Below are 24,714 nucleotides of genomic sequence, written 5' to 3'. Positions count from 1 at the left end.
CAAACTGTATGAAAACACAGGACCAGGTTTGCTGGGGGTGACCAAAGGTCCACCCAGCCCTTTGCTCCCATGGCAGCCACCTAGGCTGGGCCTTAATCTTACTTTAAACATAATGAGGTGTGGGAAAAGCATAGCTCAAGCCTTCCTATTTCAGACAAAACAAGTCACGTTTGGAGATAAGGTGACTGGAGTAGATGAGACCTCCAGATTAGAACAATTCCTTCCTTTTCAGAAGGTATTAGGAGGAAAAGGACAAGCTCTGGGTACTGCAAGATTGTGATGTCATTCCTTGTTATCTTCAAAGAATAAAGATGCAGAGAAGAGGTGTTGTCTTGGAGATTTAGAACAGACTTGAGAAGGAATCTGAGATCCTTCTTTGTGGATACCTTTGATCCAGCACTTTTCAGACAGTGGAACAGATTTGATGACCCACCTGGTTGACCAGGCTGGGATGGAGAGCTCTTGCTCTGGCCAGATTCCCAAAGCCATCTACTCCAGTGCCCACTGGCAAATCCCAGCCTCTGGGGGTCTTCCTGTGTGTTTTGGCATGTGCACAGCTCAGAGCTTGTGCTGAAGATCAGAAAATTCCATACTATGAGGATCTGGAGCCACTCCTCAGCAGGATTTGCAAGACCTTATGGCATGGAACAAAGAGAGATTTGGATGCCGCAGGGAAGCTTAGCCAGACTGGGGGAAGAATATCCTGAACCCTGCTTGGATGTGGTTGTGGAAAAAAGACAGTTTTTCAGATTATTTTGCTGCTGCAAACCTTTAAAAGTTGGTTGAGAGGCTAAACTCTGATAATGTGAAAAAACCCCAACAGTGAGAACAAAGTAAAACACCCCCTGTCAGCAACATCCTTTCATCAGGATAAATAGGAACAAAATAATCCTGCCTTTTATAAAGCCACAGTTAATTTCTGATCACTGGTAGCATCCTGGATGTTGTCTTCTGCTGTATTTGGACTCCTGACAGAGAGAGGAGCTGCAAACACTGACTGCCAGGTACCCAAATAAAAAAATAATAAAAAGCTGCCAGGTGATGTAAACTTTGGAGAAGGAATTTCCGTGAAGGGGACATAAGTCAGGACTCTCTGTGCCATCACTGCCAGCAGGCTGCTATGTAGGACACCACGGTTTGTGTTCCCTTCACACCCAGTTTGCACCAAAATAGCTCCTCTGGCATCAAAGTCTGAGCTGCAGGAGGAGGCGGAAGAGGAGGAGGAGGAGGTGGAGGATCAGATTCAGGTGCAGTTGCACGGCTGGGAAAAGAGGAGATCCTGGCTTCTTCTCTGTCCTGCTGCCCCCTTCCACAATTCTTTCCCACATGGTTGCATTCCTGTGCTGAGCCACTTCAGAGATGTAAACTGGCACAAAATATTGTGGGTTAGTTTTCCACTGATACAATTCCCATGGCAAGTTGTCCAGAAGGCAGCAAGAGCTCCAGCACTCACCTGGGGAGATTGGGGAGCTCTGAGCAGGTTCCTTGCGGCAGCACTTGTGCCTTTGGCCAGGGGACACCTCAGCTTGTTATACTGGTGCATTGCTTTTTTATGTAACTCAGTGACTTGTTGGACTCAGAGGTCAAAGTGTCATGAAATGTTTTGGATTGTAAGGGACCTTAAAATCTCATCCAGTTCCACCCCCTGCCATGGGCAGGAACAGCTCCCACTATCCCAGGTTGATCCAAGCCCTGTCCAGCCTGGCCTTGGACACTTCCAGGGATCCAGGGGCAGCCACAGCTTCTCTGGGCACCCTGTGCCAGGGCATCACCACCCTCACAACCAGGAATTGCTTCCCAATATCCCATCCATCCCTGCCCTCTGGCAGTGTGCAGCCATTCCCTGTGTCCTGTCCCTCCATGCCTTGTCCCCAGTCCCTCTCCAGCTCTCCTGGAGCCCCTTTAGGCCCTGGAAGGGGCTCTGAGCTCTCCCTGGATCCTTCTCTTCTCCAGGTGAGCACCCCCAAGCTTGTTGAACTTGGTTGCTAGGCCAGTCCTCATGGGTCTTCCTTCCTACCCAAATCAGATGAAAATTTGCCTCAGACCCATTCAGTTCATTCTTTGTGACATTGCTTTCGGTGACAGCTTTGAATGGGGGAGATTTAAGTCTGAATTCAGAATGCATTCAGGGCATCCTGGAAGTGATTCCAGGTGAGTGGCCCAATGTCCTGGTACAAATAGCACTCAATTAAGATGTTTTCCATCACATTCTCTCTTACAAATGTGGATGTTTTATTGATGCAGAGCTAAATCAAGTATCTGCCATCGCTACACTCTCTTCCTCCACTCCCAGCTGGCATTTCATGCAGCACATATTGCAGTTTTCTTTTTGAACAGAAGCTTTTTCATCTACTGGAAAGCAGAAAAATGCCATAGGTGACATAGTTTAGCAGCATTAATCACATTAAATCTGTCTGAACTGCTGCAGATGGAAAAAAAAAAAAAAGTCCTGTTTGCATGTCAGGGCTCCAGGAAAACTGATTTTCCTTTCAGAGATGAGAACTGCATTTTCCTTTCATTTAGTTTAAAAGAGAACAGAAACTTGGGTCTGGAAAGGATTCCTTGGGTCAGCTAATGTGGTTCCTTGTTATTCTGGGCAACCATCTCACAGAATCCTTCCCATAAAAATGGATCAAGTACCATTTAACACCTAGTGAGGTTTTTCTCTCAGATATTCCCGTTGTGAGGGGAATAACCTCATTTATCCGAGAGTAGAAGATTTTGGTTGTAATGTTTTTTTATTTAATTTCCACGTGTCTTCATGGCCAATTGAGCCACAGCTGTGGTTCAGATTCTCTCTCCAACCCTGTCCACATCTGCTGGTTGCTCATGGGCCTTGGACAGGGGACAGAAATGCTTTGGAGGACCGGGATAACGTGGAATGGCAATTCTGCTTTGCCAGATGGTGCCATTTTTTAGGAGAAAACTGTCAGTCATTGCCTGTTGGACCTATGCCTTGTGCCAACCACTACAACAAAGCTGATAATGGATGATTTGGGAGGTTGAAACCATGGAGGATTTAGGGATTTTCTCATGTTGGAGCTTGAGTGAGCTTTTCATCAGTGCAGGAGTTGAGGCTGTGGATTCCCAACACAGCAAAAATATGGGGATGGAGCGATGAACAGGCACCAGGATGGGGTGAATTGTCCTGAAGTTTAATCATGGAATCATTGGAAAAGACCTCTGTGATCATCCAGTCATAATGCTCTGCTGCCAAAGGAGCAAGGGAAGAGGATCAGTGGCAGAATCCTGGGAGATCCTTGGATAGGTCCCACTGGCTTGCCAAAAAAAGCTTATTTTGACAGCCAGTTTGATCCCAAAATCTTTGAAATCTTTCTTTGGAAATCTTTCCAAAATCTTGGAAAGATTCAGCACCCTGCCACTCTGAGGTTGGCTCATGCAGGTTCTCGCTCAGCAGCACAGCAGAGATCAGCTCCTCAGGCTCAGAGATATCATGGAGGTAGAAATCACCTAATTCTGAAAGATTTATCTGCAAAATATCATCCAGTGGGAGAAGATGGATGGAAATGCCAGAGCCAAAGTGCCATCCAAATGACAAATGACTGAAGACTGCTCACCCCAGCTCATGTCATCAGCAGATAAATTAGTGGAATAATGTTTTCAGCTGCTTGATAATGTACAGGTGGAAGAAAAAAAAAAAGCAGCACAACAGCGCTAATTAATATGAAACAGATTAAGAGATGCCCCAAACAGCCTCAGAAATTGTGCAGTGTAAAAGTTCTGTAATGTGAATGAACCGTGTAGGAAATGCTCTGGACAGTCCCAGCCTGCCAGCCTGCTCTGGTTAATGTCCATGTCTCCATCCAAGAGATTTCTTGGATGATTCTGTCCCTGGGTTCTACTTGCCTCATTAAGAGGTGCTTCATGGGTGAAGCTTGAAGGGCAGTGCCTGGTTTCATCCATGGTATTAATTACTACACATACTCTTAATTTACTTTTGGAGACAGGTTGGCCATGTGCAAACCACCCTTGGGAATGATCCCTGGCCCCCCATCTTTGAAACTGTGCTGGGAAAGGATGGGAAAGGGAGTTAGTGGGATAAAAACATGCCATGGACTGCTCTAAACCCTTTCAGTTCTGATGATGAAGTTCTTCTACCTGTGCCCATCACTGAGGTTGGAAAAGCCCTCCAAGACCTTTGAGTCCAACCATTCCCTGGTGCTTCCAAGGCCACCACTGATCCATGTCCCCCAGTACCACATCCACATGGCTTTTAGATCCCTCCAAGGATGGGGACTCCTCCACTGTCCTGGGCTGTGCAATCCTTTCAGGGCTCTTTTTAGCCTTTTTTTTTTTTTTTTTTAATAGTTGAAGATTTTGCTTTTCGTGTGTGGATTTAAATCTTCCTTTTTCATCCATTTCTGAGTGCTTGACTCTTGATGATCAAGAATTGTTTTTGAAGATCTTGGTGGTTTTTCCATGGTTTTCCAATCCTCTTCATATTGATCTTGGAGCTGTTGGCACTTCCAAGTGGCTGGAACTTGCAGGAGATGGGTGAGGTAGTGGGGGCCTGGAATAAGGAATATTTGGCTCCTGTCTTAATGGGAAAGGAGGACCTGGCAGTGTAGACATCAACCATACTAATTCCTTGAAATATACTGGCACAAATAATCAAAGCCTTTGCAAAATTCTTGTAAGCAAGAAAAGGTGACCAGGTCTACAAGGAACTGCTGGAAAGTTGGAACCGCTGGAAAGTCAGCAGGAAATTTGCTGGAAGTCTGAAGTCAGAGAATTTAACAAGAGTTTTGATGTCTGTTCTGTGTCAAAAGAGAACATTGCATTGAATGAAGCTCACAGGGATCTGGTTTAGGCAAAAGAATATAACTATTGTATTTGGAGTGGAAAGCAGCAAGGCTGGAAGACATGGGAAAAGACTGGGAAAAAAGATCCATTTGGAAGGCTGGAAATGGAGCTGCTTCTGCTGTGGGACAGTAGGATGACTGAGAGAGCTGGAGTTGTCCAGCCTGGAAAAGAAAAGGCTCCAGGGAGACCTTAGAGCTCTTGCAATGCCTAAATGAGCTCCAAGAGGGTAATTGGACAATACTAAGTGCAGGACCCAGTTTACACACCTACTAGAATGAATTCTTTTGGAAAAATGTGGTGAAATGAGTGTTAATTACCACGGTGGGGGAGTTGGAACTAAATGATCCTTAAGTCCCTTCCCACCAGAACCACTCCGTGATTCTATTTCCAGCACCTCTCCTCTGCAAACACTTCAGTTTCAACCTACAGAATCCATTTATTCTATGTTTGGCTCAACTTCTTCAGCAGAATCACAGTCCTTCATGGGAACTTGATTATCTCATTTCTTAAAGTCAACCCCAGATCCAAATGAGAACAATTTCTGATTCTTGTCTCATTTTATGGCTCTGGATGTACGGAAGGGGTTAAAACTGTCTCCCCATCCTGCACATACATACAGAGTCAACACAGAGCTTTGTTCCATGTGTCTGCTTGGCAACTTGGAAGAGTTTTGCTGGCATGTGGGAGAGACCTGCAGGAGTCAAGTGCAGCATTAATGTGAGCTCCCAGTGGCTTCGGGGGAAGCTCATTACTGACCTGGCTTCGTTTACAGTAACGCTTTAAATATTTAATCCACCTCTCCTTCTTTCCTGTCATGGGCCATTTTCCCTCAATTGATTCCTTGTTTGGGGTGGGGTGGGGGGGGCAGGGATGGCTGGAATGCATTTATGGTAGTGGAATTCTATAAATTATCCTCATTAAGAGTCCTGGTAACAACAGGCCAGCGTGGGATTTGTCAAAGTTTTGTGTTGCACTTTTTGGCCTCAGGTTTCCAAAGCACTTCAGAGGCACTCGTTGGGTAAAGGTGAGGAGCAGAGCTTTGCTGAAAGTTTAAAAACTAGAGGGAAGATAAATGAAGGGCTGGCATGAGAATCATGGAGTGGTTTGGATTGGAAGGGACCTGAAAGACCAACTTGTTCCCACCCTCCCACCATGGGCAGGGACAACTTGCGCTATCCCAGGTGGCTCCAGCCTGGCCTTGGACACTTCCAGGGATCCAGGGCTTTTCTGGGAACCCTGTGCCAGTTCCTTATCAGTTTTCCCACCATGGTCTTCATGGCTGCATCTCCTGGGACCCCTCACCAGGTCAGGCAATGCCATGGCTCCCATGTGGTCAGGCAGTGCCCTCATATCACACAATTCAGTGATATGCAAGTACAGATATTGCAACATCTGCTTTACAAGCAGGCATATAGAGGGACAGGCAGGGAAGGGACCTTCCCCAGCCTCTCATTCTGCAGCCTCATAAATCTTGAGTTGACTTTACAGGATCACAAATCAATTTTTCTCCAAAGACAAAATTTTCTTGGGTGGTATTTTTAGTGAAATCTCTAAGCCTCTCTTTGTAATCCCATGAAATCAGCATCAGGCAGGATGTGAAGACAGTCAGGAAAATCATGAAAACAATATCACACCTCTGGGGCTGTAAAGGGGTCTTGGAGTGCAGTTTGGCCTTGTTCTTGCCGACCACAAGATCTCTTTATGAACCCTATAAAGAAAGAGATGGGGAGAGATTTGCCTTCACCAAGCCAGGCTGAGAGAAGATAATAAAACTCTTCAGTAGCAGGGGGCAAATGCTTTTAACATGCAGGAAAAATGGGGTTTCAGCAAATGTACTCTGAAAGAGAATCACAGAATGTTTTGGTTTGGGAAGGACATTAAGGATCATCACTTCCAACCCCTGCCATGGCTCCACTAGACCACATTGCTCAAAGCCCCATCCAGCCTGGGGAGGACAACAAAAATATTAAAAATAAATCAAATCCCTTGCACATTTCCTCACCGTTACTGATTTCAATTTATCAATCAGACAAGAAATGCTCAGGTGTGTCAGAGATGCAGCATCTGTGTTTGCACTGCCAGCCTTAAATCTGGTGTCCTCAGTTAGCTGGAACAACAAATTAAAAGAAAACACCCCCAAGCCTGACCTGTTCCTTGATAGCTCAGCATGAAGTGCTATCCCACAAGTGGCACAAGAGTTTTTCTGCAAATACCACTGATCCAGCAGAGAAGAAAGAGAAAGCCAGGTTCATGCTCTGTGGAAGAGGGTATTTTCATTTCAAGGAACATTTATTTTCATCACAATACCTGGTAATACCACCCATTATTACACAGCTAAAACGCTCAGCCTTTGAACCCAGAAAATGGTGTAGGACTCGAGGACCAGGCTCTGTCCAACTCCATTTGTGCTGCCACAATTTAAGCAGGGATTTGAGGAGTGGGCTCTGAATACCCACAAATTGCAGAACAAACACTGCTGCTGTCATTATTGATGGTTTGTGTCCTTGATACAAGTGCTGCATCTCAAGGAGAGGAGTATTCATGGATGGTCCAGTGCTGACTTTCTTGGAACCCTTCATTTCAGTTTTGTTTGATGAGTGCTGCAGGCTTTGAATGAAGATGCAACATTTCATTTACTCCCCTCTTTTCTTCCCTGGAATCTGTCAAAGGATGAGAGCTGTGATTGTAATTGAAAACATCCCAACAAAGCCTCAAAATTATTATAACTGAAATTAAAAAATGTTATTCTTTAACTACTGTTAGGCTTCACCTTGAAAAAACCATGCCTGACCTTCAAAGAGGAATTTCATGGCTAATAGCAAGAAGAATTTGATAATTTAGCAGATGTTGACCATTCCTTTCCCTGTATGGTCACAAAGAAACCTCAGCTTTCTAATTGAAAATGTGATTTGCTTTGACCTGGAATCACACTGAGGAATTCTGGCACCTCAGTGTTGCCAGTGGAGCTGGATGCTCCCCATTTTAGGGATGTCTGACAGTTCCTCTCAGAAGCCTCTTCTCTCAGTTGATTGATACTTCAGCAAACATTAATTTGGGGTGGGGGGGTGACATTTTCTGTGCCAGTTTTCTGCCTCCTCAGACTGATATTTTTAAAGTTCCAGCCAAAATTGTTGGGAGCAGGAAGCTGGAGAAAAACATGTTGTTTTCAATTCTAAAATATTTCTCCCAGCCTGTCTATGAGAGGCTTTGGTACCTCCCTGCTGCAGAGCAGGGATCTGAATTTCAGGAAGGAGGCGTTTTTTGCGCATATCCTGCTTTTTTTTTTTTTTTTTTTTTTTTTTAATCTCCCAATGGAAATTTCCCTGGCTTCTCTTAATTTATCGACACTAAAAAACTCAAAAAAAAAACCCAAAAAAATCCCCCAAGACACATTTGGGAGAGATGTGAGAGATGTCACAGCATTTAAAAGCTGAAGCCCTCAAGAGATGCTGCAGGGGGATGTGTTGTGCTGCTCTGGCTGTGTCTGCTCCACCACCACAGTGTGTTTTCCAGGATGACAGGGATGATCCTTCCCATCCTGGCTGATGCTTGCTCTTTAAAAATTTGGGTGCCAAATTAAAAAAAAAAAAAAATCACTTTTTTTTTTTTTTTTTTAAAAAGACCTCTCAGAGTCTCCTGGAGGTTTAAAGTGATTTTAAAGTGTTGGGGGACAAGCTGCCCTACTAGAAAGCAAAAAAAAAAAAAAAAAAAAAAAATCTAATTTTAAGGGGGAAAGAAAGAGAATGTTGGGACAAAGAGAGGGGAACAAGAGAGGAAATGGGGGAGAAATGTTTTAAGGCTGCTCAGAGACATTGGAAAGAGAGATGGGCTGGGGGAGCCAGACCCTGATGATAAAGGGAAAAATAATTCCCATTTCTTGGCCCAAGGACTGTTTATCACACCACAAGCCAGCAGGGTGACAATTCAAATCATGGAATCATTGTATCCCAGCATGATTTGGGTTGGAAGGGACCTCAAAGGCCACCATGATTTGGGTTGGAAGGGACCTCAAAGGCCACCAATTCCAAGCCCTGCCACGGGCAAGGACACCTTCCATTATACACAGCTGCATCCCTTCTCCTTTTCCCTGTTTTTAGCATCCCATACACAGCACATGATCCTGCAGCTCCTCATTTCCCAGGGAACACAGCTTGCAGCACAAAAGCCATGTCAAACTCCCCAGAACAAAGTGCTTGGAGGTGGATTCCATCATCCCAGCAATCCCAGGGAACATCCCCTTCTGCAGCGTCAGGTGTCAGAGAAGGAGCAAGGCACACTCAGAGAGGGGAAAAAGAAAGGAAATCAAGCTGCTTTCATGTATCCTTTGTAATTATTTTTCCCCTGTTGTTCAGAATTCAGTTTAAAAAAAAAATAAAAAGGAAAAAGAAAAAAAAAAAAGGAAGGAAAAGAGGGCTCTAACATTTACTGGCAGTAATCATTGCACCATCTGCTCCGGGAGCTGCTTCCAGAACACACGTTCTCAGCTGCTGAGCAGTCAGCTCCCCATCCCTTCCTCTCAGAGACAGGGATGCCAGCAGTTCCTAAACTGTAACAGCATGAACAAGCCTTTTTATTTTCTTTTTTTTTTTTTTCTTTCAGTTGCTGGATTTTTTTTTTTTTAATAAGGCAGGAGAGTTTGGATTTTTCACCACATTGTTTTTAAGACTGAGCTCTTCTTGATTTGAGGTTCTTCATCTGAGCATGTGCTGGTGGTAAAATTTTGGAGAATTTTAATATTTTAGTATTTCAGGGTGCCCCAAGGGAGGTTGCTTTGTAGCAGAGCTTCACTGGGCTGCTCTCAAGGATGGATTTATGCCATGTTTCTTCTGAGGGGAAGCTTTCCTGGTGGAGGATCCCCTCCCACCTGGGCATGGACACTTCTTATTTCTGCTCTCATGATTCATAACTGAGCTCAACTCCAGCTTCTTCCCCTTCTCTTCTGCATGCAAAGTCAGCACTGAGCTGTTCAATATCCCTGCCTTCCTCAGACATCCCAAATCCATCAGGGAATCACAGGAAATGAACCAGGAGGAGATTCCTGGCTGAAACTTGCCCTCTCTGTACTCCTGCATTGCTGCCCTTTGGCTGGTGGGGAGCAGAAGCTCTTAAGGAAATATATGACCAATTTAGAGGCCAGGGGTGACATTAATTAGCTAGGGCATTAATTAGCTACCCCATCCTGTCCTTGGATGCTTCTGTGTCACTGACACCCCAATCTGTGGCTCTTGAGCCCTCTGTTGATATTTCTCTCAGCAATAACAACCCACGGTTTCTGTTTGTACATTTAAATTCAGGAATGAACAAATATCCCTCAGTGCAAGCCCCTCTTCAGCCCTCCCATGCAGAGCCAACACTTCCCAAAGAAATGAGGCAGAGTGGATGCAGAGCCCATTAGGCCTGTCCCAGGAGGGAGGGATCTATAGCTTACAGATGTGCTCACGGAGAGAAATCTGCATTAGGAAAAAGAATTCCTGCTTGACCGGCGGATCTGTGCTAAACCACATGGCTGCAGGTGCAGCTTTGCAGGGAGAAGGGACTCTGTGGGATGGCTTTGTGTGATTTTAGCTGGGTTTCTCTGCAGCAAGAGCAGATTTACTCCTTTACAAGCAGGAGAAATGGGATTTCTCCCTCAGCCTTGTGCACTCGTTCTCGAGCTGGATGGGTGTTTTCCATGCAGAAATCAGGGTTAGGGTTGTTTTTTTTTTGATCAGCATTTGATCCAGGTAAACAGTTGTTTTCACACCTGGAAGTCAGGGTTGGGTTTTTTGGGGATCAGCATTTGATCTGTAAAGCACATCACAGAGCTTGGAGCCGCAAAAGCACTTTGGGAATCTCCCTTATTCCTCAGGGCACTGCCTGTGTGCACAAGCCTCTGGGTTTTCACAGGATGTGACAGTCCCACCAGTTTTCTGCTTCCATTTAAAAAAATACAAATTTCTGGGGTCTAATGGGTCGAAGAGATGATTTATAAAAAATATTTATCCTCCTCATAACAGGGGATTGCGACTTGTTGGGAAGACAAGAAATGGAAGATAAAATGAGGAAACAGGGAAACAAAAAAAAAAAATGGGAAGATGTTTGGAGCTGAAAGGGATCCCAAATATTGGTGCCCATTTCAAATATTTCCTCTGCAAGGCAAGCCTGTTGCTGGTAATGGAGACAAGAATGAGGAAGGTAATGGAGACAGGAATGAGGAAACAGGGAAACAAAAAAAACATTATGGGAAGATGTTTGGAGCTGAAAGGGCTCCCAAATATTGGTGCCCATTTCAAATATTCCCTCTCCAAGTCAAGCCTCCTGTTGCTGGTAATGGAGACGGGAGTTCCTTATAGTCTTATAGTTCCTCCCCAAATGGTTCTTAGATGTAGGGCTGTGTGGTAAAGGGGAAGAGGAAGATTCCTTGCAGGATGGCTGATTTTTAGGACTAAAATCCCTTTCACACCCAGGGATTGGCAGGTGCTGGGGCTGTCACTGGGTGAGTGGCTGTGTCACACAGTCAGCCATGGTACACAAAGCATTGCTTGCTGAAGAGAATGAGGAACAGCCCATGCTTGGGAGGTTGGGAAAGAGCAAACTGAATGACCTCATTCCTTCCATGGATACACAGATGCCACAAGTGGGGATTAAGGGCAGCAGATTTGAGACCATCCGTGGTGTCAGGAGCGGTGGGAGAGGCCATGCTGACTTGTGAACTTGGATCTGTCGCTTGGATGAGGGTGGGAAATCCTTTCATGTGTTTTTTCCTGCCCATTCCAAGTTCTCTGGGTGGTGGCAACCCCGTTGCTCCCCTGGAGAAAGGACAGCATGGCAGGGCTGGCAGCTGCTGGTGCCTTGATCACAGCGAGTGCCTGGACCGAGCGCCCTCAGTTCCTTCCAAAATCCCTCCAAAATCCCTCCCAGGACCCCCACAGAGATGGACACAAGGAGGCAGCCAAAGGGAAGCAGTTGTTCTCCAAAGGAAGGAGTCAAGGGGTGTTGCTAATGCTGGGATTCCTGAGAGCAACACGTCCTGGGGCAGCTGCTGTGCCAGGAGAGGCACCGAGCCACGCGCGGCTCCTCCAAATGCTCCGTTGGCTTCAAGAAAGAAAAAGGCAAGGAACAGGGCAGAGACCCCAGTGGAGGTGGGGAGGTGTTTTGGGGGGCCCCATCACTTCTTTTACTTGCTGTAACAGCCTATAAATGAACAATTTGGAGGTTTCATAACGCTCTTAATTAGGACAAACTTAAAAAGGACCACTTGGCATCCTCGGTGGTGGAAGCCATGTGCTACCTGCAGCAGGCCAAGTCCAAAATGAAACTGATTTTTCTCTCTTACCTACATTCTGCATTCAGGCAGCTGCTCCTAACAGGTGCTCGCTCTCTTCCTAGCAGATGGTGACAAAAAATGGGTTTGTTGGCAGGTTCTGCCACGGAGCAGCCTTCTTATCACACATATTGATGTGTATACAAACACACACGTGTTATCAGGTGTTGGGTTTCAAAAGGAATTCTCCTTCTGAGGGAAGGTCACTCACGTGGGGGGTTTATCCAGGATGGTCTGTGCCTGTCTCTTTTGTTCCCTGTGTCTAAAGGCATTTGGGGACTTTGCTGCCATGTCAAAACCCCACCAAAATTTGGCCATTAGTTCAGATCTCCTGGTGTATCTGAAAGTGTTTTAGGAGGAACATGTGGTGTTAGGCTGTGTCCCTTCATATCTATCATAAATCCTTAATCGCCTAAATAGCAATTAACTCCAAAAGAGGCAAGTTTTAGGTGGGGAATACCCTGGTGTTTTTCTTCTTGCTCTTGGTTGTGGTAATATAATAGAAATGCAGAAATCAGAGTAGGATGTGTTGGAAGGGATCTTAAAGATCATCTCATTTCAAGGATCTCTCTCTTTAAATAAAACAACCAGTTAGGAAGGTGCAGTGAAATAGAGACACAGCAATGCCTTTAAACAAAGAAATCCAAGTGCAGGGTTTTATCCTGGGAAATGCACCAGGGCTCTGAGTGCTGAAGTGTTTGAAGCTGCAGGGAAAGCACCCAGAGAGGATTTGTGCTGTATCCATCACCCAGCGAGAGGCAGCTGTCAAACAAATCTCTCTGGTTCTTGACTCTGCTTCCACCTCCCAGATTATGCCTGATGAGGGCTGTGAATTTGTCAAAATGGTGCAGAGCAGTGCCAGGTTTGGGGAGGTGGGGAACTTTTCCTCCTTCTATTCCTTGTGCAGGGAGCACCAGGCAGAGCCATCCTCGCCCTGCTTTGCTGCTCATTTCAAAGGAGCAGCCTGAGCCAAGAGAACCAGATGAGGGTGACATCTGGCCATGGAGCCTCTGCCAAGTCACTGCTGTTCTGTAGCTGGCAGGAAGATGATGTGCTGCAAATGCCAGGTTCTCTCTGAAATGTAAAGTGCATTCCCTGCATTTTCTTTGCTTCCTCTCCAGCCTCAATCAGCTCGGTATTTTGTTTTACTAATGGCCAAATTCAAATCTCCTTTCCAGACGCATAAATCCATTCCTGTGGTGGTGGGTGATTTATACAATGAGTGGAATTTGACCCTGAACTTCAAAAGGGTCTTGTATTTTCTAAGCTTCCCAACAAATTAACTTGTTGACTGTAAGTCTCATTCAAAGCTCAGCCCCCGTGGGTTGTGTTTGTGCTGAGGGTCACTAATCAAATATATCAGAATTGTTTGTACCTAAACTCTTCTAGGAGCAGGCAGAGCTTGGGGCAGGTGTAAAAGCTAAAGAAGCTCTGGAGGTTTCCTTCACTGATACTTTTCTGGAAGCCTGAGGTGCACCCCTTTAATAAAAAAATCACTAGAGCTGATCAAGAAGCTTGAGAAAGAAATCTGCTGCTCATAAAAGATAGGGTCAGATAAAAAAAAAGTTTTGGGGTTGGAACTAGATGTGCTTTAAGATGCTTTTTAACCCAAACCATTCTGTAATTCTGTGATTGTAGGTGCCCTGTACACACAATTACTCCCTGTTGTGCCCAGGAGTAGGGATGGTGTGGGAGGGAGCTGAAGCTGTAGGATTCACCCTGTTTCCTTATGAAGCATTTTTATTTTCACCCTTGCTGCTGAACCCTCAGCACTTTTGGCAGCTGTGAAACAGTGCTGGGTTTGCAGCTGCTGTTCCACCCAAGTGCATCTTTTCCTCCTCCTCTGGTAAAATGGTCTTGCTGCAACAATTTTCACAATTGTATAGGAAAGGGAATTGTATTAAATCATGGACAGACTGGGAGAGCTGGGAGTGTTCACCTGGAGCAGAGAAGGATCCAGGGAAATCTTAGAGCCGTTTCCAGAGCCTAAAGGGGCTCCAGGAGAGCTGGAGAGGGACTTGGGACAAAGGATGGAGGGACAGGGGAAATCATTACAATTTTATTTTTAACTTCATCAAAAGTTACCCTCTCTCTACATCACAGGAAGAGATGAAAATGTTTTGAATAAAATTCAAGTTTTGTCAGATTTGTCAAATAGGGGGAGACTTTTGCATTGAAAGATATATACAGGTACCATAACTAAATTGAACCCCCCAGTTGATCAGAGGGGTGGAGCATCTCTCCTGTGAGGAAAGGCTGGGAGAATTGGGGTTGTTCAGCCTGGAAAAGAAAAACTTTGGGATGACCTAATTGTGGCTTCCCAGTACTTGAATGGAGGCTGGAAAAAAGATGGAGTGGGACTTGGGACAAGGGATGGAGGGACAGGACACAGGGAATGGCTTCCCACTGCCATAGGGCAGGGATGGATGGGATATTGGGAAGGAATTGTTCCCTGTGAAGGTGGGGAGGCCCTGGCACAGGGTGCCCAGAGAAGCTGTGGCTGCCCCTGAATCCCTGGAAGTGTCCAAGGCCAGGCTGGGTGGGGCTTGGATCTACCTGGGATAGTGGGAAGTGTCCCTGTTCATGGCAGGGGTTGGAACTGAGTGGGTTTAAAGATCCCTTTCAGCTCCAAACCATCCCATGACTCCATGATCCTATGGATCAAGTTCAATGCTATGTAACTCCACAACAGGAAATATTGTCATGATTATTGAACTGAATCTGGGCATCTTTAAATTTTGTCCTTACCAATTATCTTATACACCCTCCTGGAAAACAATCAGTTAACTCGTGAAACTATCAAGGCAGTATTCTTTATTGTCTGCCAGAAAAGAAATTGCTTGATATTATCCCAGTTCTTGAGGACAAAACTTATTTTCCCTGGGAAGATAAGGAACAGCTAATTCAGGTTTTGCAGAGCACGTGCACCATTATCGTTAGGAAGGAGCTTAACCAACCTGAAAGCAAATGCTAAATGATCCAGATCTTGGTCTTATTAAGCTTGTGTGTGTTTTCCCTACCACTTAAAAGCCTGAGGATCCTGGTAAATGAGATTTTCTGGAAGGCAAAGCTTTCAAGTTTACCTCCCTCTCTTTTTCAAGCACGGAGGCGATGCCTCTGTTTACGCGGAGCTCCAATGGAGCGAGCGCATCCCTGCTGCAGCGTCTCATGGAACATCCTTTGTTTATTCACACTGTGCCACTTTTAAACTTCAGATGTAAACAACAAAGACTTCTTTGTATTTCACACTATCTCATACTCACTACCTTCTGAAGTCCAAAGCCAAAACACTGTGGAATTTTACCCTCCTCGCGCTTTCTCCTGCTTGTTGGATGGGTTCTTCCAGCCTTTTCTATTTATAGTGGCTGGAAAACTACTTATCTTCTGATTAAAACGTGCTCTGTTAATTTTCTCTTGACTTTTCAGTCCTTGGAATGGGCTAAAAATTGTATTGCTTGGTAGCCATTTCAAATATAATTTTAGTAGTAATTATGCATATATTCGATAACAGAAACAATTTGTCATCCTGAAGGATCCAAATTGCTTTAAAGTATTCAGCCTCTCTCTGATCTGCTATGTGGATTAAAAATCCAGCAAATATTCCACTGAAATCAGCTGGACAGAAAGGTCAGAAAGACCTAGGCTGGAAATGCAGCATTTGCCTGACATTGGGCAGGGGCAGAAGAATTTGCGTTCTGTTTTAAACCAGAGTGGGATTTTTAGTTGGAAATTTCACAGAGCTGCAGTGATCCTTGAGATCCAGCAAAGGGACCTCGATTTTCTGTTTCATTTGATGTGCACTGTTGTGGTGTTTAGGTCAGTCTCATGCTGGATCCATCTCCTCTCTGTTTGATGATGTTTGGAGAGGGCAGCCATGGGGGATTAAAGATGTTTGGAGAAGGTGTGTCCATTGGGAAAAAAAAAGGGGACAATATCCAAAAAACCAGAAAAACATGGTGTTGATTTTTCCCTTTCCCAGGACCATCCTTTATCATTCCTTCCCCTTAAACTGCATTAGAGCACAGGCAATATCTGATGGGCCATATATAAGTGGTGGCCTTGGCAGTGCTGAGGATGGTTGGACTTCAGAGTCTTAAAAGGGCTTTTCCAGCCAAAAAGATTCTGTGACTTTCTAATGCTGTTTTGCTGGAACATTCCATGTGTAACATGAATAGTTTTGCTGTAAATTGTTGGGAATATTAGACCCATGTTGGATCCTTCTGAGGTATTTCCTTATATAAGAAACCAGCAATACAGACTGAAAATAAAGGTGACAGGATTGAGTTTAGCAGGTGAGGCTCATGGTGGGTGTTCAGGGTGAGTTGTTCACCTCTCCAGAGAATGGTCAGCAAAATACAAACCACCTCCCAGCTTTTTGAAGGGATTAAATGGTTTAGGGTTATAAACCAATGGTCATGGGAGGCTGAAGGGAAAAATCTCAGTGTGTTATTAGAGGCAAAATAGTTAACAGGGATGACAAGTTTCCCAATGATTTCCAGTGCAAGGATATTTAAGTTATTCCAGTATAGCAAATTTTATTATTTTAGTGGTAAATATTTGTGCATGGTCTCTTGTCTGGAAGATTTTTCCTCCAATCACAACAGAAGTAATTTCTGTGTTTTTTCAGGATGAGTTTAGGTAAAGATAAATTGTTTCTCTGCAAAACTCATATGTGTTCCTGAGAAACTTTCATGCTTATATATCATGGAAGAAATACTTGATGGAAAACCAGAGAGAAAAATAAAATGATGGCAGTGTAACAGCAGAGCTGACCTGAGCCCTCTGGTTTTGATATGGCAAATGAACGTTTCTACTTCTTCATTGCTGCTCCCCTGAATAAAAAATAATTGCAGAGCCTTACATTCATTGCCAAGGGCTCACACTCAAGGGAGCACCACAAGCTGCTCTGCACTTGGAACAAAACGTGATCCAGAGATACCTGAGCTAATGGAGGTGGGGAAGTCTTGTCAACGCACTATTTACATGTGGAGGATTTTATTCTGTCCACAGGCAGCTGGGGCTGCCTGATCTTAGAGTATTTTTGGATCTGAGTTGGTTTCTCAGAGTCATCCAGGGCCAAACCACCTGTGGTCTCCAGCATTCTGCTCTGAGCTTTGTTGCTCTGTGTGTGGGTCATTTCCCCCATCCCAGCTTGGCCCTGGCCCTTGTTATTTCAGGAATATGAGAGTAATGGATGAGTGATTAGGGGAGGAGACTCTGCTGTCTCCAGCCACGGAGGAGATTTGAGCTTTAGATCACTGGAAGTCAGGACGGGGCAGGAGTTTTCTTAGGCATCATCAATTATCCATGCAGGATGTGCAGTAAGAGGCTGTTTGGCTGCCTTCAAATTGGCCAGACAAACAGAATTTCCATCTCTCTCAATGGCTCCTTCAACACCTAATTAGCTCCCAGATGCTACTGGAGCAAGATGTCTTTTATCTTTGCTAATGTTATCTCCCTCTACCTCTTAAATACCCGCCCGTGCCATTCCCCACTTTCATCTCTCTTCCCTCAGGAGAAAACAGGATGGGTGTTCAGGAAGCTCCACGCTGAAGGTCAAGCTTGTAAAGACTCTGGGTCAAGCTGATCCTGTTAAACCAGGCAGTATCTGGAGCTAAAAAGCTTTGAATCCAGAATTAGATGGATATGATGGAGAGCAGGATACAACTTCCTTCCTATGCACGTTCACAGGATCAGCATCCAACAGGAAAAAATAGAATTGCAGATTTTATTTCACTGTCAGTTGCCTTTAAGATGATTTAGGACAAATTCAAAGCTCCTCTTTTCCTCTTGTGGGAGAAGGTAGCATGAAATCTGGCTGGATAAATGGGATATTTCAGCTGGCAGAGCTCATTGTTGTGGGCAACACTCAGGTTTTACACTCAGAGGTAAAACAGGAGGAAATATCAGACAAACTGCACTCCTGGTCCTCCCTAGACCCTCTGAGCACAACCACTTGGGGCTGTGTTAATACCAGGCTCTCATCCAACTGTGATTTACCTTGGCAGGACTGATGGATATCCAAGCCCAGCAATTCCTTCCCCTCTGGCAGGGAGGAGTGACCAAACAACTTGCTCCAAGCTAAGTGGTTAAGAGGGAAACATTTCAGAGAGAGCAAATCTTCAAAACACACTTTATACACACACACAGCTTCCCCTAAGGCTCCTGGAGATGTATCTCCAGCCAGGATCAGTTTCTCCATTTCAGTGATGTATTCTGTTGTGTGGGAGATTTGTCAACAGGGAGAAGCTTGGACAAAGTCAGTGTTGCAGTTTTATGGATGAAAATCAGGATTCTTAAGCTTAGATTTTGTACCATCTTTCTTTTTCTATCCTATTTCCTTCTTACCTGCATTTTCTCTGTGTTGCACTGGAAGGATACATTCCTAGGAAAAATTCCTGCAGGTTCCTGCAGCAGCACTGCTCCTCTTTGACCAGGGAACAGGTAATCCCTGTAGGATGTATCCTGGGCTGCATCTAAAGCTGTGGGACCAGGTCACGGGAGCTGATTCCACTCTGGTGTACCCCACCTGGAGCTCTGTGTCCAGCTCTGGGGATCCCAAACATGAGAGGGATGTGGAGCTCCTGGAGAGAGTCCAGAGGAGGCCACAGAGATGCTTCAAGGGCTGGAGCCCCTCTGCTCTGGAGCAAGGCTGGGAGAGCTGGGGAGGAGAAGGATCCAGGGAGAGCTCAGAGCCCCTTCCAGGGCCTAAAGGGGCTCCAGGAGAGCTGGAAAGGGACTGGGGACAAGGGATGGAGGGACAGGACACAGGGAATGGCTTCCCACTGCCAGAGGATTTTGGGAAGGAATTCTTGGCTGTGAGGGTGATGAGGACCTGGCACAGGGTGCCCGAAGAAGCTGAGGCTGCCCCTGGATCACTGGAAGTGTCCAAGGCCAGGTTCAACAAGGCTTGGAGCAACCTGGGATAGTGGGAAATGTTCCTGGCCATGGTCTGGATGGTCTTTAAGGTCTCTCCCAACCCAAAGCATTCCATGAATCTATGACATTTTTCTTCAAATTTAGTTCCACAGCAGCTGCTTTCCTCTCCCAATGCAGAGTCTGTGGATTTCACCATTTCTGCTCTTAGATCCATGTGACCATTCTGTGAAAAATGAAGAATTTATACCCCCATGATTCCATCATTCCCAGTCTTGATCTTGCCTGATTTGCCAGAGATACTCTGCAAGGAGAGTTCTGAGAGCAGACAGCTTCCCTGCAAGGATATTAGCAACACTCAGGAATTACACAGCTCTCCAAAGCCTGTGTGAGCATTAGCTCGTTATGCAGCACTCCACAGCCCCGTGGAAAAGCATTTGCTAATCAATCCCAGCACCACCTATCAAATGCATCAGTGCCATGGAATCCACAGGGCAGAGGCAGCTGCAAGCAGGGGAATGTGGATATCTGGTCCCAGCCCATGTGGTAGCTGGGGCTGGACTTCAGCGCTCACCAGCCACTGCTCCCACATTTCCCTTGGCAGGCTCCTTCTTCCTGTCATAAACACATGATTTCCAAAAGCAGGTCACCTACAGCCTGGCAATGTAAGTTTTACCAGATAATCAGGATTTCAGCCCATTCCAGCACTTGTAGAGGTTGCTGGCATCAATTACTTTGGAAAAGCCAACATCAGTAAGTGACATGGAGGAGACTGGACCCGGTGTGACAAACTGAGCTGTTCCAGCCAACTGAAGGCAGCACAAAGGAAACAATTTCACATCATATATCATTGATGACACAGCAGAGTGGGCTGAACTGCCAGAACAGAGAGGGAAGGGAAGGAGAAAATAAATGAAGGAGAAAATAAAACATTGGTGATTGCTCATTCCTCTGGACCAAAGTTTATTTCTCTGGATCAAGCGAGGCTGTAGGGCTGGATTTCTGCCCCCAAACCTGCCAGGAAATAATCCACAAACCTGGCAAAGTCAGTTAAGTTGTTTTCCAGTTAAAAATATCACAGGGATCAAGTGTCTAGGATTCCCACAGTCTCCCATCATAAAGAGTTCACAGAACTAATTCCTGCAGTTCTTCTCCATAGTGCAGCTCCTTTAATTCTTAGAACTTTTGGAAAAAGAGCTGAAATTCAGGATTGCTGCTGCTGGTGTGAAATTTGAGTAGACACTGCAATGAAGGGAGAGCCTGGCAGATTTTATTTGGTGGGATTGTTGTTAGAGTTTGACATCAGGAGTGATGGTGCAGGAGCTGTCACACATGGCAGGATGCTCTGGGGTGTTTCCAACATCAGGGATTTTTCAAGGAGGTTTTAGAAATGCAGCAGCTTCATGCAACTCACTGGGACATGAGACAAAGTGGATGGATGTTCATATAAACTGGTTTATAAAGTGTCTATTGAATCAAACACAGGATGATGCCATTTTTATTAAAAGCCACAAAATGCTTGAAGCCAATTAATACTCCCCTGCTTTACTAATGCCTCTGCTCGTAAAATTAAATGGTTTCATTTAGCAAAACCAATTTTAAAGCCTTTTTGTCAAATTTATAATGACTTTAGCATGAGGAGACTCATGTCTTGTACACATAATACAGGTTTTTTTTTAAGAGAGAGGGTGCACAATGAGGTGCCACATGTGGAATAAGAGGAAAGTTGCTCTTCTGAGGTACAAATAGGAAATAAAAGGTACAAATAACTGTGCAGTTGCTGCAGTGAAAAGAGATTAACCTGTCTTGGGAAGCTGTGCAGTTCAATATCCTCACAAAAGGGCTGGAAAAAAGAGGATGGTGACGCACCACAACCCGCTGAGGGTTTGGAGTTATTCCAGGTGAGCCAAAGCAGACATGGCTACAAAAAAGTTGCAGAAGAATCCGACAACAATACAGAAAATAGCTGCTGAAATTCCATGTCAATAAAAGTCAAGTGCAGGCACAATGAGAGGGTTTAAATTAGCCCGGGAAAGAGGTTCTGGCGTCATTGCAGATGGTGCTTTGGAAACATCTGCTCCGTGCTCAGCAGAGGTCAGGAAGGCAAGTGGAATGCAAAGAATTGCTGGGGAAGGGATGGGGGATGAAAGAGGAAATGTAAGTGCAGGGCTGAATAAATCCCTGGGGCTCTTGAGCACAGTGGAATTCCAGTCACCCCGGTGACTGCGGTGGGGAAGGAGAGCTGGAGAGATGCAGGAAAAGGGTGAGAGTCCATAACCCACAATCCTGGGTTATAGATTGGGAGTGAAAGGCTGTGGGTCTGGCTGAAGACATGAATGGGCAGGATTGAGGGGTAAAATCCAGATTTCTGTGGAGAGAGGGGAGAAGGAATTGCATTAGGAGACACCAGGGTGATCAGAGGGATGGAGGATGCTGTGAGGAAAGGCTGAGAGAATTGGGGTTGTTCACCCTGGAGAAGAGAAGGATTTGGGGTGAATTTTGGACCTTCTGGTGCCTGAAAGAGCCTACAGGGAATGTAGAGAGGGAGAATTTATGACAACCTGGAGTGGCAGGACATGGGGAAGGGCTTCAAATTGAAAGAAAGTATGTTTGGATTGGATGTTAGGAAGAAATTCTTCCCTGTGAGGGTGATGAAGCCCTGGCACAGGGTGCCCAGAGAAGCTGTGGCTGCTCCTGGATCCCTGGAAGTGTCCAAGACCAGGTTGGACAGAGCTTGGATCAACCTGGGACAGTGGAAAGTGTCCCTGAAAATGGCAGGAGGTGGAACAGGATAAGCTTTAAAGTCCCTTCCAACCCCACACTTGGAATTCTGAGATCCAGCTGAGGATTCTGAGATCCAGTGTTTAGTGACAGAGGATAAAATGACGAATCTGGTCATCAGTGGTCAGGCAGAGGTTTAAAGCAAACAACAGCAAATAAACTTTCACAATCTGCAAAGAATTAGGAAAATCATCAAACACATCTTTTACATGCTGAAAGAACAGGCTGGCTGGCAAACTTTTAGTGCTGAGGTTCCCAGTGCTGACTTTGACACCTCCATGATCCTGGAGGTCTTTTCCAACCTCAATGATTCTGTGATTCCTTGCTCCTGTTCCAGTGTCCCCTCTGCAGCTGGGTGAGATTTGGGTTCTGGTTTGGTTTGGCCCCTCCCTGGTGGAATCTGGCAGGATTTTTGGGCTGCATTATAAGCAGTTAAAGGGCCCCTTGTGATGTTGCAGTGACTTGGCACAGCTGGGTTAACAATCAATGATCTTTCAGGGTTTTGATCTCTTCTATGACAAAAGCCACAGAAATCCTCTGAAGGAATAAATTATCTTTGAATTGCAGTGGAATATTGGAGGGAAAAAGGATCCAATGGTTCCTTAAAAATTTCTTGCAATGAGTTAAAAATCCCAAGGGTTAAATGCAGCATGGTAATGAGAAGTCTCATTGGATGGCTCAGGAATTTTGAGACAGAGAGGACTAAAAATTCTTCTAGAACAGGATTACCATCAAATTATATCAGCCTCAGTGGCAGGAAATCAATCCAGAGTGGGCTGATTTACACTTGCCAGAGCCAGCTGAACATCCTGAACTTTCCCATGTCTCCCAGTGATGTTTTTATCTTCACATCAACCTTGCCAGTGCGAGGAAAATAATTTTCCTTTTAAAATCCTAACATCCAAGGTGGGATTTGGCAGAGTGTCAGGGCCAGGGGTTCCCAGTGACAACAGCACCAAAGTGCAATATAAGGACTCATCTTGGGCTCTGCTTTATTCAGGTTTTAATGGCCTGGGAAGGGATAAATGATGTTTATGCCCTCTTGTGGTGCCACATCGAACGGAATGGATTCCCTAACTGACAAAATGAAGCCAATAATGGAAAAGTCCCAGGTTAAAAATCTGTAACAAACACTGTGGAAAACACAGTGGAAAAATCTCTCCTGCTCCAGCAGCATCCTCATGACTCAGGGAAGGGGGAGAGGCCAATTTTGACTGCATTTACAGCTGCAGGTAAATGAGTAATGCCCAGGATGGCAGAGTTTGTGCCGTCTTTCAGCAGTGAAGATCACTCCAAAGTGTTTTCTCTGTGCTGGGAAGGTTAGAAAGTGAAACAGTGCTTTGTAAAAGGATCTGTGTTGACACCTCTTTGTGTTTGGTGCTGTTGATGTGTTGTAGTGCAAAGCTTCACATGTTTTATCTTCCTTACTCACATGTCTGTCAGGTGCATAAACTGCTTCCCTTGGGATGAAGCCTGTCCCAGAGATGGAAAAAAGCTGATTGGTGGTTTTACATGGGAAAATAAGGCTAGGTTCCTGTGAAATTGAGATTGTGATCTCAATTTGTTGTGTGGAAACACAAGGAATTAATGAGTCAGCACCTTCCTAAGCTGTGCTGATAAATCTGGTGTAGGGTTGGGAACTCAGGGCTCTCCAGATTGGTCCATCATGGATTTTGCGTCCATCTTATCACTTCATTTCTGACTGAAGACTGAACACAGCAGAATGTCTCCTTTAGATGATGAAATTGTGGGAATAAATCAGAGCAGTGCTCTCCAAAGCCCAGCAGCTGCTGTCAGGCTAAGGGCAGGGCTTGGCTGTACTGGGGCAGGATCTGGAAAACCCAGTGGGGGAAATTTGGAAACTTTTTGTCCCAAATAATCACCTGTTGTTTAAATGAAGTATTTCCATTGCATGTCATCCTTGCCTCTGCCCAGCCATGTCAGAGATGAAAGAGGAACAGAAGGATTTCCTTTCCACTTCCAGGATAAGTAAACCCAGCAATGCTGGGTTTAAATTAAAGTACTGGATTTAACTGGGCTAGGATTAGGAGGGATTCTCTCACAGAATGGAAAATATTGGAATGACAATCTCCATTGCCAAAGATCTTCCATAACCAATGTTTTTTGGGATCAAGGCTGAACTTGAGGATGAACTTGATAACTGATGGCAGATTCATAATTTTGTGATTCCAATGATTTCCCTTTATTTTTATTTTATATATTTAATAGTATGATAGATAACAAATATTTTTCTGGGAATCCTAAATGCTGACCCTTCAATCAATTCTATCCACACCTGTATTTATTACTACAATTTGCAACAGGATTCTGTCATTAATTAAAAGTGCTTACTAGGTTTTAGCACAGACTTCAGAGCACGAGTCATGTCCACACTGAGAAGAGAATTGGCTCCAAAATGTTGGTGTTTACCAGTTTCCTTAGGAAAGGACAATGTAATGGGGAAAATGTCACAGCAATTCATCTTAAAAAGAAATTCCCTCTGTCAGAAACCTCTCAGGAGTTTCAAATTCAGCTAGGAGATATCAGAAAGCAATTAAAGTCTAATTTAAAATCCCCACCCACATTCTGTCTTCTCTTCCTGCCAAGTGGTTATTGCTCCTGGTCCACGGTATTGGCAAATCTTTCCAAAATGAGCCATAATTTGCCTTAAAACTTAAAACTTTCTGGTCAAGATGGAACTTTTCTCTTTGAAGAATGAGATTGCAGTGACTCTGCGGAAAAAAAAAAAAGCCCAAGCGCTCTGATTTCCCAAGGACATCCTTGGGGTTGAAATTTCACCCAGAAATTCTTCTTGGACAAGGACATTGGGGGTGGATTTTGAGGCCGAGGCACTTTCCAGGGAAGGTTCCTGGACACTGCAGCTTCCCGGGGTGGATCCCAGCGTGTTCTCCCTTTGTTTTCCACTTTCA

The 24,714-nt window shown here is 45.0% G+C and overlaps 1 protein-coding gene across 2 annotated transcripts in view; it reads left to right on the top strand.

The window, feature by feature from the left end:
- The window catches only part of MSRA (methionine sulfoxide reductase A), a 240,447-nt gene that overhangs the window by 214,655 nt on the left and 1,078 nt on the right, over nucleotides 1-24,714 (top strand). The gene's annotated exons all lie outside the window — the stretch shown is intronic.

This window comes from Ammospiza caudacuta, chromosome 3 (genome assembly GCF_027887145.1).
Source record: "Ammospiza caudacuta isolate bAmmCau1 chromosome 3, bAmmCau1.pri, whole genome shotgun sequence".
In the NCBI taxonomy this organism is placed as follows: domain Eukaryota; kingdom Metazoa; phylum Chordata; class Aves; order Passeriformes; family Passerellidae; genus Ammospiza; species Ammospiza caudacuta.
This window is presented reverse-complemented; position numbering and strand designations above follow the sequence as displayed.